We start from the raw sequence: 20,724 nt of genomic DNA, 5'->3' as shown, positions 1-20,724 counted from the left end.
GAACTGTTGCACATTGGCATCTTGTGTTGTACTTCCCAGCATGCCCCCCCGGGTGATTCCTAAGACCATCCTCTCACATCCTTTATGTTAGCTTTGCTTTAGTGACATACCTGGAGGACATATAGAAAGCAAAAACAGTTTGAAAGTCTGGATGGTGATGCTTTTTACAGACACCAAGGTGTGTGTGTGTGTGTGTGTGTGTGTGAGAGAGAGAGAGAGAGAGAGAGAGAGAGAGAGAGAGAGAGAGAGAGACAGAGAGAGAGAGAGAGAGAGAGAGAGAGAGAGAGAGAGAGAGAGAGAGAGAGAGAGAGAGAGAGAGATACCCAGAAGACAGAGAGTTAGAAGCCAAGAGCCTCCCAAGAATTAGAGAGAAAATATCATGATGACATTGTTGGAGAGCCAAGGGAGGAGGGTAAAGTTTGTAGCTAACTGTCAGTACTAATTGGAGGTGTGTGTGAGTGAGTGTGTGTGTGTGTGTGTGTGAGAGAGAGAGAGAGAGAGAGAGAGAGAGAGAGAGAGAGAGAGAGAGAGAGAGAGAATGCACACTTTATAAACTGCATGGGTAAAGATTCTTTCTTCAGTAAAGTCGTTACTGGGCAGGGTATGGAGGTGTGGACCACACCAGGGGTGGGGAAGGATGATGAGCTTTCCCTCTGAGAAGCACCCCACGCATGTCTGTGTATTGATCTGTAGGTTGGTCTTCTGTCTGTGTGCATTAATATATTGATGTGTCTGTGTCAGGACCAGAAGAACTTTGATGGGCAAGTGTGGTTGCGTTCTCCTTTTGTATTAATCAATTATTTAAAATCTTGTTTTAAGTGATAGGACATGGAGATAATGATGTGTTCTAAATATTAATGGAAACGTGGGGAAAAGAAATGTGGTTGTGGAAGATACTTCCTTCAGGAATGTGACTGTGATATCCTGAAATGGTGTCAGGGGAGACAGCGGCTTGGATTCTGTCGAGCCTCCTCCTGTATAGCTCACTTCACAGGACAGATTGCTTTCTTTCTTTTTTTTTTTAATCTAGAAAAATTCAAATGTGGAGAGAGAGCTTGGGGGAGGGGCAGGGTGGTGGCATAGTGAATCCTGGTGTACCCTCCACCCAGCTTCAACAACAACATCAACAACCATGTGGCCTTCCTTGTTTTCTCTGTACCCTCTATAGCCCAGCCCCCAGCTCTTCTCTCTCTTGGATGGATGACCCTATGGCAGCCCAGCATGGGGATCAAGAAGATGGCTCTGTGCAAATGGGTTGGCAGTGCACACACTGGCTGGGGACCAGCCATAACTTCTGAGCTGTCCTTAGCAACGCAGGGACAGGCTGTTCCGTTCCTCCTCCAAATACCCCCACAGGACAAACAGATTAAGATCTATGGTGCCTAACAAAAGGAAACTGTGGTCCTTAGGATGGATGTGGAGAGATACAGCCTGCATTCCCTCACTCCACTTCCTGTCCTAGCCCCAGGATGCAGATCCTCACATGATGGCCAGGATTGAGGTGCATGAGAAATGCCTTACCGATGTGGCTGAGGTGTATTCTGAGAAAGCCGGAGGAAAGTTCTTGGAGCCTCATGCAGGGAGGGAATGGCAGCAGCTGGACCTGCTGAGGCAGTGTTCCAAGTGCTTGTTCCCAAGTCCTGCTGGGTGATTGCAGCAGGACCAGCTGCTCTCTGGAAGGTGCTCACATTCACCTGGCCTTGAATCATCTCCTCCCAGGCCCCAACTGGAGGATGAAGGGAAATGCTAGCCATAGGGCCAAGCCTCAGATTTTTAATGGCTCAATGCAATACAAATTTACTCCCATTAGCTCTCCAGTGCAGACACTGACCTAGCACATGCTTTTTATTTTTCCTCAGAAGGTTTCAGAGATCATGGGTCTTAAAATTTGGGGTCCCCCTACTCCCCGATTTGGTGACAACACAAAGGAGGTGGGGATGGGTCTCCTTGGCCTAACATTGATGGACATTTTGTGTACATCTCCTGTTAAGAACTTGTCACCAGGTTATTCTTGCTCCATAGGAGGCTTGCAGATGCTGCCTGCCTGGACAGACATTTCTCAGAGGCAACTGCACATTATGGAGGGGGGCGGGAAGATCTGATGAGTAGTTAGTTGTCTCTCCTATAAGAATGTTCTTCTGTCTGTGCAGAATCTGTACAAAGATCAAACTCGACATACCTACATATATGTATGTCAGTCAGGGATTCCCTAGAAAACACTGAAAACAGGATGGAGTTAGCTAATCTCTGCCTGCTCATATACTAAGGTGTTTATAGAATTTCATGAGAGTGTTAACAAGGCCAAAGTCTATAGCCTCAGCCTATAGGCTTGAACCCTAGGAGAATGAGTGTCCCTTGAGAAAATCATCCTTTCTCCGCATAGGGCCTTCAATTGATTGGTTGAATCTGTACCACATTAGGCAGGACATCTATCTGCTTTGTTCAAAGATTATTGACTTAAATGTTCATTTCATCTTAAAAACATCAGAGCAACCTTCAAAGTAGTGCTCCACCAAATGTCTGGCTGGGGAATTATATGCTTGCCACGCTGACACATGAAAGTAGCTGTCACCCAGGCTTCTTAGGTGAATGGCCTCAAATTATCTATATGCATACATATATGTATGAAATCCTATGTGTAACAACGGTGGCCATTGGTCAAGTGTGATGTACACACTTTTCCTGGTATATAGGAAAGAGTCAGTTTTGTATTTTAGAAAAGAAGAGGCAGCCTCTGGGCTTTAAGAAAAGTACCTTATACTTGAACCCAAGTCCTTGACTACAGTATCCTCCTTTTCCCTATCCAACCTACCATGGGCCTCATAGACATTCCATCTGTCTTCTGTCTCTCCTCTAACTGCACACCTTCTGACTTGCATGCCGTGTCTCACATGATGACCGTCACACCGCAGCCTGGATTCTGAGACATCATCCTCACTCCCCTTTCTTCTCAATCTTTGTCTTTCCTACTCATCCCTAGGATCTCACTGTTACTTCTTCCATATTTGTTCAGCTGGCCTTCTCATTCCTGGGCGATCACTGGCCTTTCCTTTCCTCTGTGACTGCCACAGTGAGTCTGTAAAGGGAAGTGGCCCTCATGGTAGTTAGAAGGAAGCAATGTAAGGTGACGGTAGGAACCCCTGCTGATGGTAGGGATGGGTGCCTCCAGAGACTCTCACATGAGCTGTTTACTAGCTGGGCTTCGTCTGTCCCTTTGCATGGTTCTGAGGCTCTACACGGACTGTGGCTTAAACAGCAGAGTCAAGACATCTAAGGCAAAGCTGGTTAGAAGGAAGAAAGAAGGAGGAGAGGAAGGGACCGCAGACATCTGACCAGCACTTGGGGAAGACTTTGTGAGTATGATTCCAGAGAGAGAACAGAAGAAGGAGAATTCTGTGTGTGTGCAAGGGCAGGCGTGTGTGTGTGTGTGTGTGTGTGTGTGTGTATGTGTGTGTGCATGTGTGTTTCTCTGTGTGTTTGTATGTGCATGAGTGTGTACATCTATGTGTATGCGTGCATGTGCATGGATTTGTGTTCATGTGTGTGTTTCTATGTGTTTGTGTGTGTGCATGCACAAGCATGTGTGTGTATATGTGTTTGTGTGTGCATGAGTGTGTGCATCTCTGTGTGTGTGCATGCATGTGCATGAGCATAAATGTGTGTTCATGTGTATGTTTCTCTGTATGTGTGTGTGCATGCACATGCGTGTGTGTGGATATGTGTTTGTGTATGCATGAGTGCTTGCATCTGTGTGTGTGCATGCACACATGCATCCATGTGTGTGTACATGCATGTATTCATGTATCCAAGTGTGTGTGTGTGTGCATGAATGTGTACATCTGTGTGTGTTTGTTTGGGTGCACGCACACAGGCATATCTGTGTGTGTATATGTGTGTGTCTGTGTGTACACACACTCCTGCATGGGTCTTGTGTTCTGTGGGCTGTTAGGTGTGAGAGCCAGTGAGATCAGTGACAAGAAAAGGTTTTTCCCATTTGGTGTCATTTGTCATATGAAGTATCTCCTGTGATTGAGGGACTTGTTCTCTTTGCAGAAAACAAATCCCAAGTTAGTACCCAGACCACAAAGCTCTAACCAGAGGACTTGTCAAAAGACTCAGAGATGATCCCTGTGCCATTCACGATCCTAATAGCAACATTCGTGTGTAATCACAGACACATAATTTAAAAGATATATGTAAACTAGCAAAGAGTTGAATCCTGCCTCCCTACCTTATTTGTAATCATTATAACACCATTAAAACGCTGTTATATGAAAATTTTTAATTTAAAAATAAAATAAACCCTTCGTCTTCCTCCCCAGAAGAGACTATCCAAGAGATTGCACTATTTTTACACATGAGAAATTATAGATTATTATGAATCTATTTTAAAGAGCCTTGGTCTGTAGTGATATGGTACCGTAGAGATTTAGGGACTGCCTTTTATGATAGACATCTGCTTTTTTTAAAGCTAGATCCTCTGTGATTGCTGCTCCTTCTTTTCACGAGACTGTGTCATTGTTTGTTGGACTTCTTAATACATGGATGCCTTTTAGTTTTAAATGTGTAATATTGTGTAATGCTGTTGTCTTTTAATTTTTAATGGCACATATTTTTTTCTTGTCTGTCTGTCTGTGCCTGTGCATATACAGGTGCATATGCATGTATCAGGAAACATGTGAGTCTGTTCTCTCTTACCATGTGGCTCTGTAGATCAAACTCAGGTCCTCAGGCTTGGCAGCATGCAGCTTCCCTTGCTGAGTTGCCTCTCCAGCCCTGTTAGGTTTATCATCATCATCATCATCATCATCATCATCATCATCATCATCATCATCATTACTTTTTTAATCTTATAGAATTTGTTTGTTCCCCTCCCCCATTTATATGGAAAAATTTTATATACCCCAGGCTATATATGTTTCTTCATGTAGCCAAGGATGGATAGTCACTTTCCCAGCAGGTTTTGAGTGTTAGGTTTCCTCTGCTGGGTGTGAGTATGTTTATTGATACCTGTGCTGCAAGTGAATCTCTGTCTCTCCTGAAGCCAGTGCCACCCACATTCATAAGACAGCCTTTCGAACAGTCGTGGTTTCATATTGTGAGTAATCTTCTAGACTACTTCTGTGCATTTTTTCTCTTTAATAAAATTTGGAATAAATGTATAAAGTTCCCTAATGACTGTGCCTTTATTTTCACCATGAATGAATTGATTTTATCAATGAATCTCCAGACAAATGATAACTATAATATTGAGAGACATTATCTGTTACAATTTCCTAAAAAGCTATTAATATATTGACCTCAGATCTGGTACCACACACTGCAGAGACTTAGATGCATTCTGATTATTGTTTATTAGATATTTACAAAAACTCATTTTGCTGCAATTTTAAAATATTATCTTTTCTTTGTCTTTTGGGGGTTTGGTTTCTTGAATTCCAAGCAGACATTTCACCTGCTAAATCGACCTTCCAGGATTGTAGTAGCGTTAACATTTTCTACTTTCTTTCTCTCTTTTTCTTTCTTTTTTTCCTTCCTTCCTTCCTTTATTTCTCTCTTTTTCCTTCCTTCCTTCCTCCTTCCTTCCTTTCTTCCTTTCTCTTTCTTTCTCCTTTTTCCCTTTCTTTCTTTCTTTCTTTCTTTCTTTCTTTCTTTCTTTCTTTCTCCCTTCCTTCCTCCTTTCTTTCTTCCTTCCTTCCTTCCTTCCTTCCTTCCTTCCTTCCTTCCTTTCTTGGTATATTTTTTTCCCTCTTATTTCTCAGACAGCTTACTTGGGCTTCAACTACATCTATTCTGCTGGTTAACCCTAGCATTGAATTTTTTCATTTTGATAGACAGCTGTGCAACTTGCTAAGAACTTCCTGTTGTTTTGGGAGAACTTCCTTTCTCATGGCATTGCTCCAGTTTTATGAATCTGGTACCCACAACCCACAGGTCAGTTTGTAGCCTATCCTTCCCAGGTCCTTTCTTCTCATACAGATTGTCTCAGTATTAGCAATCTCGCTGTCCCTTTCTGCCCCCTAAAGAAGGGCTAATGTGTGAGTTATAAATATCCACAGTAGGTTGGTGGCTTTCTTAGGATTGTTTGGTGATTGGGAACATTGAACTCATAGTCTCTCCCATTAAACTACATTGTTATCAGACTGAGGAGTCAGTCTTGGGGCTCTGTGAATGTCAAGACCAACCATGACGACATCATCTGCTTTAGGTGTTCTTGGGGATAATGTAACCTCATGATGCTACCACTGAGCTTCTTTTCTGTCAGGCAAAGCTGTCTTCTCTTTTGGTCCCTACCATCATGGTCCCCTTTGAAGGTTCAGAGTAGCATGGGACTGTGCTCATCATAGGTGGATGATGGTTATGATGATGAAAATATTAACTGTTAACATCCATCAGTCATTTTTTTTGGGCTCCTTCTTGATGGTGTCAGTATAGCTAGACCCAGTCATATATATAGTTCTGAAGTTAGATGGGGCTTGGATATAAACCCAGGAGATATGCTTCAGGGCCTGTGATTTCACCTCTCAGTGTCTCGGCTTCCTGCCTGTGTATTAGAACACCTAAGCATATTAGCCAATGCTGCTGTACACTTCTATCTGACTTTCTATTATAGGACTCATTTACTAATACTTTCAAACTCACTGGGTCTTTCCTGTGTGCAGCAAGAGTGAGAGCCCACCACCTTGCCAAGGGCTTACTTGTTCCTTACAAACTGCATGTTTCTACTTCAGCGTAGTGTCCTTAAGTTGTTCAGGATACTGTTTGTGTGTAAGGCTGGGGTATTTTTTAGGTATGGGAGACCATTTATCTTTAATCATGGTGACTAACCCAACTCCTTGGCAAAGGTGCAGTAAATCATGTTCCATCTCTGCTGTTTTTCTCTGAGTCGACGAATATAAAGTGAGTCTTTCACAGACATCGTGTACTTGGGTGATGTTTTAGAAATGCATGTTGCCGATGTGCACCCCATAGTTGAATGCATTCTTCCACTTAACCTAAGTTCTGATAAGGAAAGATCCTGACTCAAACGCTATGCTTTCTAAATGCCTTGTCTGTTAAACTGTTTGTCTGTTTCTCTGTTGTTGCTTTCTTTTGTGTTAAGAAGACAATTTTGAGCACACTACTTTAATTCTCTTACTTTAAGAATATATTCTGTGTTAATACCTAGTTATTATCCTTGGTAACAAGATGAGCATCATAGGATATAGTAAATTCTTTCAAAATACTACCTTAAAATCAATATTATACAAAAGCTGGCCTTCTGTGACTTCAGGCTTCCTTCTTTATGGTGTTTCTATAGAAATTAAATCTTTATATGTTGTGTGCCTCTCACTCCAGCCTTGCAATTCTTGATTTACTCGGTTGTCTACTCATTTAGATAGGAGAAGAAGAGTTATGTCTCTGTGCAGTGCTATTCTTTTCTCTCATTTCTTGTAGGCTATGTCTCATAACAAATTCCCTTAGTTTTTTTCTTGGACTGGTTCAAATTGTTTCCTTCGTTTTTAAAACGATGCTTCTGATATATATATATATATATATATATATATATATATATATATATATATATATATATATATATATATATATATATATAATTCTTGATTCATAGGGTTTTCTTTCTCTTGCATTTTTATGGCCTTGAATGTGCCCTGGCTGCCCTTTATCGTGTGCGACCTGTGAGAGATCAGCTATTGATCTTTTGGGGATTCTTTGTGAGTGACACTCACTTGTTCTTATTTCTTTGATTTCTCTTTGACTTTAGCTTTTGACAGTTGACCTAAGACATGTCCAGGCGTCAGTCATTTGGAGTCTGACCTACTTGACATACATGTTTTTTATCAGATTTATGAAGTTTGGGGCCAGGGCTTCTTCAGATATCTTTCTAAGCTTTGTTCTTCTCTTTTCTCTTCTATACTCTTGTGTGTTTTAGCCTCCACAGAGGTGGCCTCTGTACTGCTTAAGATAGGGGTTCTCAACTCTCCTAATGCTGTGACCCTTTAGTACAGTTCCTCATGTTGTGGTGACCCCCTACCATAAAACTATTTCCATTGCTACTTCATAGCTGTAATTTTGCTACTATTTTGAGTTGTAGTATAGATATTTTAGGGGGTAGAAGTTTATCAAAGGGGTTACAACCCACAGACTAAGAACTGTGCTCTTAGGTCTGTTGTGTTTCTTTGTTCTTTGCTTCCCTTTCTGCACAGACCAGATGCTATCATTAGCTTCTCAGTGCTGCTGTTTCACCCCTCAGAAGACATATCTGTTTGTCTTTCTGTCCGCTTCAACTCTATCATTCCTGGCTGATACTTTCTTCTAACCGCTGCCTTTTTCACTTTTTGCATCATTGTCTGTTTGCTTTTTTTTCCCTTTAGTTTTTAAAACAAGATTAAAAAATGGTTTCCTTTAGGTCATTTCAGTGTATTGAAGAGCTAAGCTGAAGTCATTAAGCCTGCCATCTAGTCTTCCTCTGTTTACACTGCCTGCGTGTCCCACTGTGACATGCTTCTGGTATCTTTACGTGTCTTCTAACTCCCTGTTGCAAACCAGACATTTTCAAGAATGCAATATGTCACCTAAGCCAATTAGGTTTACCCCCTCCATACTGTATTGTTGATACTGTTTACTGTAGGTTTTGTCACTTGTTTAGTGACTTCTTAGCTAATTCTGCAGAGTAGGGTTCCTCATCATACACATTGCTCAAGTGTCTGTTTAGTAAGGGTGGTAGTTAGCTAATCATGGTTGGACAATAATTCCCTTGAACATGTGTAGCCAATGTCTAGTCTATGCTGAGGGGCTTCATGTATTTGCTGGGGCACGCTTTGGACATAATAGCAGGCAGTTGACAATCTGTTTTAGTGTTTTACTTCTCCTTATTTGAACCCTAGACTTAGAGGCTATAGGTCAGAGCAGTCTCAAGTCCAGCGAGGACATCTACACAACTCTACACATCCAGGTTGCATACTGTGTTCCCAGAAGTATTCTGTGGCTTTTCAAAGCCTTATGGTCATATTACTCCTTAGCTTTTACTAAAAGCCTTTTTGGATAGTCTTTTCTAATCTCGTTGGGATAATATTATTGTGCACTGAGTACAGATTGTATTTGTCAAATGCTGATTTCTGTGCCAATGGAGAGTTGAGTTCAGACTGGACTTCGGTATTGTTATTTATATGATACATCATATTTCGTAAATGCTCCCTCTATTACCTTCTGATTGGTTTAATAAAAAGCCAATAGCCTATAGCAAAGGCAGGAAGCAGAAGGTGGGACTTCTGGGAAAAGATAGGAACTCTGGCAAAGAGTCAGGCACAGGAGATTTGCTAGAGGAAGTTGGAGGCATGAAACTGAGGAGGGGTAACTAGCTCAGACACGGAATAACATAAAAGTGTTAACTGAGTTGTGAGCTAGTTGGGGAACAAGCCTGGCTTAAGGCCTAGGCATTAAGTCATAAATAAACAAGCCTCTATATCATTATTTGGGAAGTGGGACAGACATAGAAAGAAACTAAAGGTTATATACTCTGCCATGGATATTATCTATGACTTTAGGCAACTATAGTATGGAAATGCCTATAAATATCTGTGGCAATTCTCCCCCAGGGGCCCGACTTTTCATTACTGGTGGTTTCCAAATAAGGTCAATTACAGACCACCATTGAGAACTGCCTTCAGATAACTACTAGAATGTTCTTGTGGGTGGCAGTTATTTGGCCCTGAAAGCCAGCAGGTCATAGTTGACTTCTTCTTTCAGATGGCTTCTTGACTTGTACCAGGGATGCTCACTGATGGTTTGCTAGGTTAATATGGAGTATGGGGGATGGAGGAGAGCAAGCTATAAAACCAAAAGTCCACTTTTCCAACCCAAGATTCAGCTGTTTTCCAACCTGATGTCACCTAGGAAAATCAACCCTTCTAGAGTTGTCAGTGAGGTGAGAGGTGAGGTGACACATCTGGAAAGGTCCTCTTACAGCATAGAGTTCTGCTCACTTGGAGTCCCACCTGTCTTAAGGGTGTCTCTGGGTAGTGTTGAACACAGTTCTGTATCCTCTTGGAGTATTTGAATGTAGCACATGTAGCACTTGTGGTTACACTGTATTTCTTAGGTTTTAAGAATAGTTCTTTGAGACTCTCCTATAATATGTTTTGATTATATTCACCTTCCCTCCCCAATTCTTCCCATATTCACCCTTTATCCCTTCCCACACAGTGTTGTGTCTATGGCCCCCAACACCCCCATCAGGGCCTTTTTGTACTGCTCAAATAGTTGGATGTGTGAGCTTCCACTGAACTTTGGTTGGTTCATTGGGGTCTACACTTTAGAGAAAACTGACCGTCCTACTCCCAGCGGCTAAGAAATCACCAATAGCTTCTTGGCTAAGGGTGGGTTTCACATCCAACTCCCCTCTTTAATGCTGGGACTTTGTCTGGCTTGAACTTATCCAGATTTTCCGTGCTGTCACATCTGCTGTGAGTTAATACGTAGAGCAAAACATTGCTTCCTAAGTCATCCACCACCTCAGGCTCTTGTGTTCTTTTGGCCTGCTGTTCACAATGATTCCTGAACCTTTGGAGGAGGAGATATATACAAAATATGTGTATATACATGCATATATGTATGTATGAATATTATACACACATATATATATTTCATGTTTATGAATGGGCATTCTGTAGTTTCTCTGTATATATATATCTTGGCCAGTTGTAGGTCTTTGTGTTTATCATCTTCTATTGCAAATAGAAGCTTCTATGTTAAAGGCTGGGAATTGTTTTAATCTACACTCATAATCCAGGTCAGTAGGGGTTGTTTTAATACTATGTTTATCTAGCAGACCAACAGTAGGTTCTCTCCTAAGACCTGTAACCTATCCAACTATAGGTTCTTGGCCCAGTGACAGTAACAGGTATGGGAAGGACAGGTATGGGATTAATCATGTGAAGGAGCCCTTAAATCCAATCAGAAAGTGCTCGATTGCTTCTGAGACATTCCAGCCTCTATTGTACCAGATGGCATGTCTTTCCTGGTCAGTTGTTACTTTCGTACATATAGGAGTCACACTTGCATTAGACTGGTTATTTTCCCCCCTTGGGAGTATACATGGCATCTTCAGAACTAGGATGATAGCAAATAAGGATGCGGCTTCCATGTCTATAGCTTGATTTCTCTAGGTTCTGAAAGAACACTGCTAGGGCTGAAGAGGTCACTGTACTGCTATATGAAACATGGATGAATCTCAAAAGAAATAGCCTAAAGCAGCCAGACTTGTTTCGATAGCAGATGCTTGTAATCCTAGATCTTGGAAGACTGCAATATTAAGGTCAGCCTGGGTTGTATAGTGGGTCACTTTCAAAGATTTTTTAAAAAAGGAGAAAAGAGGGAGGGAAAGGAAACCAAGCATGGAAGGCCATGTTGTCGAGATTCTGGTGATGGACAGGAGATGCTACTCATCTAGGGTTTTAGGGCTGGGAAGACACTGACAGCAAAGGGGCACGGGGGACCTTTTGGGTTCTCTGAAACATTCTGTATGCTTTCATTCTGGTGGCATTTACATGGCTATCTGTGTTTGTTTAAAAACCATCAGCTGTTCAATTAAAATAACTAAAATTTCTTCTCTGGAAACTAGACCTTAATAAATACAACAAGAACACCCCAGTTTAAATAGGTCATTCTGTTTTAATTGCATTAAACATTATTAACCAAACAAGCCCAGGGGGCTCAGAAGTTATTGAAGAATTCCTCAATGGCTCTTAAGCGATCCTATTCCTAAGACGCACCAATGACATTCATTCAGGATTTTAGGATGAATGCTGGGGTTTACTGCAGGCCTTCAGGCTTGGGGGCTGCTGGCAGGTGCCAGGATTCTGGTTCCGGCATCTTAAGTAGAAATAGTTTACAAAGGCGACAGTAGTCAGGAATGTGTGGAAGATGGTAGCAGCAAGTGTCATGTTGTGAAGATGTTAGAAGCACCATTTGTACAATATTTTTTCCTATGGTCTTCTACAGAAGAAAGATGCATCATAGAGGCTTTCAGAAATACTGGTGTTTCTTATGGTGTTTAAAACTCAGAGTCTCGGATGGTAGGCTAAAAGCACAGTCTCCTCTATCCTTCAGTAGGATGGGTAGATTAGCAGGCGTACACAGACATAAAGCACTCAGTGCTGAAGGAAATGACCTATCAAGCCAGGAGAGACAGGGAAAAAACTGAAATGCTTATCACCAAAGGAAAGGGGCCTGCCATCCAGGAAAGACTCCATGCCTTTGATAAAAGTCAATTTGTGGAGAAGGTCAAAAGATCGGAAGTTCCAGGGGAGTGGAGAAGGTCAATAATCGGGAGTTACAGAAAAGGGATACGTGGGCAAAGCAGTGTGGGTTTTAAAGATGTATCTATTATAAAGATTTAGAGATTTATTTGTTATAAGTACACTGTCAACAGACACACCAGAAGAGGGCATCAGATCCCATTACAGATGGCTGTGAGCCACTATGCGGTTCCTGAGAATTGAACTCAGGACCTGTGGAAGAGCAGTTAGTGCTCTTAACCGCTGAGACATCTCTCCAGCCCCCAAAACAGTGTTTTTAAGGCAGTGAGATGCTCGTTGCTACTGTAAATGTGAAGAGACACCATTACACATGTGTCTGACCACAAAATGCTTAACAGCAAGAGTGGCTCCCAACATAAGCTATAGACTTGGAGTCTTAATGATGAATCAGCAGGGTTTCTAATGATAACCTTTGTGCCTTCCTGGTGGAGGATGCTGAGAGCAGGGGAGGCTGTGCATATGATGAGAGAGGTAATGTAAACATTGCAAAGATATACGCCTCAAACTAGGATGCATCTAGTCTATTTGAAATGACTAATAATAAGGAAATGCAGGATTGGTCGGTAGCTCCCACATTCCAGATGGGTGGGGTCAGGCTCTGGAGACAGTTGTAGGGGTCAAGAGTTGAATGGGCAGAAACCACAGCCATGCAATCGCATCAGTTCAGTGTGACTGCTGTAATAAGACCTGTTCACATACGACTTCCATTTAGGTCTCCCGATACCCAGAGAGGCACCTCTGTTGTCCCGTCCAAGGAGAAACTGAGGCACAGGTCAGGGATGCAGCATGTAGGTGTGGTTCCAGCCAGGGCAAACTGGTTTACAGAGTTCCCTATGAAGCCAAAAGTCCCCTTTCATTAGCCCGCTAAAGTGTACTTCAGACTCTAGCTCAGACTGAGATCACAGCATATCAGACTTGAAAAAAAAATACATGTGAGACCAAGGATTCTTTCAGCTTTTGTTTTGATTAGGAGCTATCACACAGAGGGGAGCTTTTCAGTTTTCTGGCCTATCTTATTTTTCTTTTTTCTTTTATAAAGGATGCTTTTCATTGAAACGGCATTTCCTCTCTCCCCCTCTCCAGACACCTATCCCCATCAACCGTCTCTCAAGTCCCTGCCTTTTCTCCCACTCAAGTTGGTAGCCTTTCCTCTTTATTATTATTGTCATGTATGGAGGTGTGTGTGTGTGTGTGTGTGTGTGTGCCTGTGTGCGTGCGTGTGTGTGTGTGTGTGTGTGTGTGTGTGTGTGTGTGTGCTGTTTCAAGGATGGCCCCTTTACATTAGACAACCTACAAGGGGGCTCATCCTTGGGATAAACTGATTCTCACTTCCCCAGTAATCATTAATTCCCTATAACTTTTTTCTAGGAGCCAACCCCTCCTCATGAACATGTCCACTGACACTGCCACTGTTCAGGTCTGGTTTATGCAGCCATTTCTAGTAGAACCGGTTTCATCGAAGGCTTCTTGAATTCTGGCTCTTATAATCTTTCTGCCCCCCTCTCCCATGATGCTCTTAAAGCCAGAGATGCTAGAGCCATGACGTAGATGTGTATCTGCTGGGCCTGAGCTTTCTGTGGTCTGTTAATGTCTTGCATCATGTCCAGTTGTGTTTTCCTGGATTCCATTTGCTATAAAGACAGGTTTCTTTGATGGAAGGTAGTAGCTCTACTTATCTGTAGGAGCGAGTATACGGTTTAGACTCCAGTAAGGAGTGATACCATTCTAGCAAAGTGGCAGTAATAGATTCTTTCCTAAGGCGCATGAGCTCACTAGCCCTGGGAAGCTGGCTACATTTCCAGTACTAGGCATGGTTTCCCTCTCGTTGAGTGGGACTTGAGTCAAATCAGGCAGCTGTTGGTTGCCACCGACATAATTTGCAGAGTTTCACATTAATTCGAGGCAGGTGTTCAGATAATTCTTAGGCTCAAGGTTACATTCTGTCCCTGATAAACATATCTGTGTGGCAGGAAGGGACATCAGCCAACTGAATATTGTTCTATACACTGACCTGTTGTGATAAAAACTTCTTGGATGGAGAGAGCTTGGGGAGACATGTAGTGAAATGAAGTCACTAGAGCTTGCTGGTGTCACCCTGGGATAGAAGCAGTAGGTCACAGGACTGGGAAAAACAACCTTCTGTATTTGTGAATGACTGCACGCGACTAGTTCTTGCCATGGTCTGGAGTTTATTAGAAACCCATGGATGAAGAGAAATGGCTTTGTTTGTCTCTCCATTCAGCTGTATTCTGTGCTTTTGTTTTCCAAAACTGCAGTATTTAACAAAACACACAAATGACAAGGAATGGGAGGAGTGTGATGGATAGACGTCATCCAGAATTAGTGTTTTTATATTTTCTCTCTCTCCATTTCGAGGCCGATCATTTTTTAATGTAAGAAGGCTTAAAACCCTGGGCTGCATACGTTATCTTCTATCCAAAAGTGCCTTTGAATTTCTCTACCAACAGGAATGATTCCTGCTGTGCCATCAGAAATTCATCCCAAGTCATACTACAAAGTCATACATCTGACCAGATTCTGTGGGGGAAAAATTATGAATCACTTTAACCTTTAATATGAGTTCTAGAAAGCCTGTGGGGCTTTCTTTCTAAGCCATGAATTGATCTCAAATATAACTTTAATATGCTATTAAAATATAGGTGAGTTAAAGGTTAATATATTTAATGTAAATCTGTTTGAAGTCATTATACCAGAAATTCATTATGAATCCACTTTGGGAGTTTCTTACAGTCAGGGAAGAACAGGACCTCTTCTTAAGAGAGTATATTTTGTTTGGTCACATTAAAGATGAATCTTCATGAGTTAATTGTCAGAGAGAAGGAAATAATGTGTACATATACTTACTCATACAGGTATTTGATGCTATGAGGAGCTATGAGTGTTGATTGACAGCCGAACAGGACTTAGAATCTCCTATGAGATGGCCCCTAGGCATGTCTTTGTGGGATTATCTTGAATTGCTAGTTGAGGTGGGAAGATCTGTCCACTGTGGGTAGCACCATTCCTTAGGCAGCTTTCTTAGGACTGTCTGGAAGTGGGGAAATTGAGGTGAGCATTAGTATGTAGCCATCAATTTTATTTCTCTTAAGATTGGAGATACAATCTAGCTACTTCAAGCTCCTGAGGTAAAATACTCCTTTTCTTCCTTAAGTTTCTTTGATCCAGATATCTCATCACCACAATGACAGGAAAAAAAAAAAAATGAAAACCTAAGACACTACATGAAATTAAAACTTGCCATGGGAAAACACTCCTTTTTAGTGAAGCTGACAGTGATCTAGAGTTCCTTAGAGTAATTTAGTGAGAAATATAAGCTGTTTTATTTTGATCCACCAGACATGTTTTTAGTTAGAAACATACTAATACTTAACTTTTGGCAAGAGACGATGAGCAGATTATATACAAAGTTGACAAAGATTCTTGATAAGGTAATTATGCATTCAACATAACAATGAGTTAAATGCATAATCTTAAAATTCACACAGAAACTGTAGTAATGGGCTTCTCCTGATTGTTGCTTCTAAGTGCTGTCAAGAATGTTCTCAGAAAGAATTATTTCCATGGCCCTGCTGGAGAATGTTTCACCATTCCCACCAAAACATAGGTGGCAACTTCCATAGATGCAGTGCTGAAGAGATGGGCCCTCTGGGAGGTCAGGAGCCCTGGAATAAGGTCTCATATCCTGAGTTGTAGCTGGTGGTTTTGTCTACTCTGTTTTGTGTTCTTGGCCAGCCCCACATTCATCTCCCACTCCCCACCCACCCCACACGCACATCAGTTACTTTGTAAATGCCTTGGCTAACTCAATGACTAGGCACTCCTAAATCTTCCCCTGTTACCCTAGGCCCAGTTAGGGAAGTGGCCACTTTCTTTAAAACTCACATGGCTGGATGGCTTTTTCCTGTTGCTATTGCATTCCCCTCTTCTCTCTCCATCACCTCCCAATTCTCTCTGCATCCTCTCCACACAGCCCTCCATGTCCCATCCCATGCTCAGCTATTGGCTACTGGCATCTTTATTGATAGGTCAGAAACAAATTGGGGTCAAGGATCTTCTGCATCAGTAAGCACAGATTCCCGATCAAGCATCAAAACCACCCTCTACACTGAGTATTCATGTTAATATTGATGGCCGCTTTAATTTGTGTCCATTGGTTAATTGGTCTGAGTTGTGGATCTGGACCCCAAGTAATCAGCTTATCATCAACTATTTAGGACCCTACAGCAAGCATTGATGAAGTTTAAACAAGTTTCCAACAGAGAAGAGTTTTCCAGCTGCATGTGTCTTGGTGTGCTTTAGGATGAACATGGGATACAGTTTCTTACACGGGCTGTTCTGTCTATACAGTGAAAGACAGTCACCTCACAGCAGTTCTCAAAACACCAGGGAGTGGGACTGAAGCTCCTGAGCCACAGCATCAGGACAGGTGACAATGAGACACCGTGTGCCAAGCCCTGAGCTGAGTGATGGATTAGAAACAAGGGGCCTGGGAGATGGTTCTTGCCTTTAAGAAGTTTGAGTGCTAGATAAGAAAGATATGAGCTGGGAGTGTATATGTAAGCCTCCTGTCGCTGTAACAAAACACCTTACATGATTTTAAAGGAGAAAATGCATATTTTGGCTTGGAATTTTTAGAGGGCTCCTTCTGTGATGGTTTGGTTCTATTGCTTTTGGGCCTGTGGCAGGCAGAACAACCTTAATAAAGCTGGTGGTAGAGCAAGCTTCATAACTTGTGGAGCTGAAAAGGGGATAGAGAGAGACAGAGAGACAGAGATAGAGACAGAGACAGACAGACAGACAGAGACAGACAGAGACAGAGAGCACAGTGGCTCTCCTTTGAAGGGCATAACTCCAGTGACTTAACTTCCTTCCCACTAGGTCCTATCTGCTCAAAGTTCTGCTTCCTACTGGAAGCACCACAGACTAGGGGACCAAGCTGTCAACACATGGGCCTTCGAGGGCACTTATCCAACCCACAACGAGCCATAAAATATTAAAATAGTATTAGTGTCATCTCTCATATCTGTGGAAGATTGATTTCAGGACTCCCTGCAGATTTCAAAATAACTGGATGCTTAAGTTCCTTATATTAAAGTGGGATAATGTTTATGTACAAGTTATTCTCTGATAAACTGAAAATCATATGTGGAAAACTTATAATACAGGACACAGCTTAAATAGGATGTGAATAGTTATGCTGTATTACTTAGAGAATAACAACAAGGAAAAAGGCTTGTGTTTGTGTAGAAGTGATTTTCCCACCCTAGTATTTTTAATCCATACTTTGTTGAATCTGCTGATGCAGAAACCTCCGCTATAAAGGGCTGATTGTGTAAGTATAGTATGAAGAAACTGTAGTACGTTAGAACTTATCTAATCAAGGGTGAATTATATACCGATAGTATTAAGTAAAAGGAGGCTTTTGTACAGAGCTCATGGCATTATTTTCCACGTTATAAGCGAAGGAGGTGGCCTTTCACACTCACAACTGGCTACAGCCCCGGGGGCAGTAACGACCACAGTAGGGGTAGTGCGTGTCATCTGCTTTCCAGATGTATGTGGTCCATCATGTTGCTCTGTTTCCTCTGGGGTTGACATAGAGAGGACGGGTGTACACAGCCCCTTTTGATGACAGTGGTGTTGAGCCATCAGCATTGACAGGTGGCCCATGGGCAGGGGGATCAGAGGACACTCCCTGCAGGTTGTCAGAGCAGAACAAACAATATCCAGGAGCAGGAAAAGCACAGGTGGAGGAGAGCCTGGGGTAAAGCCACTGTCGAAGCTTCTGAGAGAGAGCACGGCAGTGAAGGAGCTTGGATCCTTTCCACAGCATTGTCATAGCTATGCCTGAGCATTTCTGATACCGGGGACCCCACCATGCAGTGGCTTCTCTCAAGTGCTCCGGTAAGACGCTCTTTGGTTATGAAGGCTTTTTGTCCTCCCAGTAAATGAGCACCTGATGTTCATGGTCAGCAAATGAAAGCCGGCGGCCATGCCAAATGCATTTCTTTTTGTCCGGCTGCTGAGCCAGCTGAGGGAAGCGTGAACTAGGGTGACTCCTCAGAGAGGAACGTGCAATCAGTGACCAGTGGAATGTTGTCGTGTGTCTTACTAAGTAGGCAGTCTTTTCCCCAGTTTATTTATATACATGCCGCCCCCACAAAGTGTGTGTGTGTGTGTGTGTGTGTGTGTGTGTGTTACCTGTGAGTACATCTGTGTACCACATGCATACCTAGTGCCCACAGAGGCCAGAAGAGGTTATCATATAACTGAAGAGTTATAGGTATAGATGGTTGTGAGCACTGCGTTGATGCTGAAAGCCAAACCCAGGCCTCCTGGAAGAGCAAAGCCTCTTAACCACCGTGCCATCTCTCCAGCCCCTGTGCCGGCAATTTAATTTGCTACGTTGATGGTGAGCTTCACTGCCTTTTCTTTTGAAATGCATGTCAAGATTGACAGGAAGTGGAGAGTCTGCTGTTTAGCTTGATCTTGGCAAGAGTGGTCTGGTGTGCACCTTCGAAATCCCAACTCTGCTAAAATGCTTCCCCTTCCTAATGCACTTCCTTTGCCCTGGGGCCTTTGTGGTCTCCTAATAGAAAAAAGTCGTTAAGGGAAAAAATGTAATACGCTGAGGTAGCTCTAATATAGGAAAAGTAATAGATGAAGTGTCACGAGATTCAAAACGCATATTCTTTCAGAAAGAAGGTAATTACTGTTGTAAAGATATAGCATTGGGAGAATTATTACAGCTGGGAAGTATGTGATCTGTCTGTGCATGGCACAGTTAATTTTAAAAGTATCACCGAGCATACAAATCATCAGGATAAAATGCTGAACCATATTAATTGAAAGTGAATTTAATACGCAGTTCTGAGGAGTGGTTTCTACTTACGCAGCTCTGAGCACTGTCGGCCATGTGCACCATTACTTATCAAGTTTTCTTCCTAATGCCCAGCTCCTCTTAATGAAGCCTGTCACTCAGGAGCGTCACCTTTGATCCCTGCGTAATCTTCTGCTATCCAGCAAGTCATGGTGGTAGTGTTTCATCTTCTATTCTGGTTTGTGTGTGTGTGTGTGTGTGTGTGTGTGTGTGTGTGTGTGTGTGTGTGTGAAGCAAATTGCTATAGGCTTAAGTGTTTCATCAAAACATTAAAAAAAAAATCCCAATTAGGGATGAGCAGAAGGCTCAGCTTTGCCTGGTGTTCGGGTTGTGTGTTAGCAGCCACGAACTGACTGAAGTTCACCGAAGAAGGTTCACATGCACAGTATCATCTGATAGATACCAGAAGATGCAAGGCACAGAGTAACTATGGAAACTGGGGTTTTCCTACATCTCTGTTCTCCTCACCAAACACAGGTCCTTATAATGTTTTTCTCCAATATTGTCTCGACTGTCTTGGCCCCTTGTTCTTATTGGAGGATTTAGGGGCAGCTTTTCAGATGCTATAAAAAATGCTTTCTTGAATTTTGTTGGATATATACTATGTCTGTCACATAGGGCGTGTGGTAGCCAGCCTCCTGTCATGACAGCAAAGCATCTGAGATAAGCAGCCTCTGGAAAGAACAGGCCGATGCAACGCAGTGGTCCAGAGTCTTCAAACCTTGGTTGGTTGACTCCATCACTTTGGGTGAGGCTAAGTGTCATGATGGAAGGAGTGCATAGTGAACCAGGCCATCTCAAGGGTGTACAGAATGGGAAAGAGGAAAGACTGTGGTCCAACTCTGACGGGTGAGTCCCAGTGACCCAGGCATCTCTCACCAGGCTTCACCTCTACAAGGTTTTACCATCTGCCAGTCATCCTGTGTGTCAGAGAGGATTGCACCCTTTAACACATGGACCTGTGGCAGACATGTATCTCTTTGTAATGCTGAGGGCCCTTACTATGGAATACTATTTTTTTTCATTTACTTAGGCTTCTTACAAAGCAATGATTTCTCTGAGGACTTGCCTGTCTTTGGACGCATCTTATTTTTAACTGCTTTATCAATGATATCTCTTCTCGTCTAGCTCCTAATTTTATAACTTATTTTCAGTCTTTCATGTGTGAAATTACCAAGACCAAAGATAAAGATGATATCCAAATGGAGAATAAGATGTAGTTGTTTAAAATATATTTAGTGATTTTTTTTCAGCCAAAATCAATGCTTTAGTGACCCTTCCCCACCACCATTAGAATAGAAAACATTGCATCATAGGTAAAGTACACTCTGTAGGGCACCAATCTAAAGATATCCACAAGAAAAATGAGAAAGTTGGCATTTTTTAAATTCTGTCTGTGTAAACCCCTTCCTGTTTCAATTTTAAACAGAGATTCAGATTATGAAAACATCTTTGTTTGAGTTTCTTTTGCTGTCACTGTGACAAAATGCCCCAACGGAAGCAATT

General features: G+C 42.3%; 1 protein-coding gene across 1 annotated transcript in view; it reads left to right on the top strand.

Moving 5' to 3' along the window:
* Positions 1-20,724, top strand: part of ENTREP2 (endosomal transmembrane epsin interactor 2) — a gene marked incomplete at both ends in the record, with an annotated part of 385,859 nt that overhangs the window by 180,370 nt on the left and 184,765 nt on the right. The gene's annotated exons all lie outside the window — the stretch shown is intronic.

Source organism: Micromys minutus, assembly GCF_963924665.1.
Source record: "Micromys minutus genome assembly, chromosome: 3".
Taxonomy (NCBI): Eukaryota; Metazoa; Chordata; class Mammalia; order Rodentia; family Muridae; genus Micromys; species Micromys minutus.
This window is presented reverse-complemented; position numbering and strand designations above follow the sequence as displayed.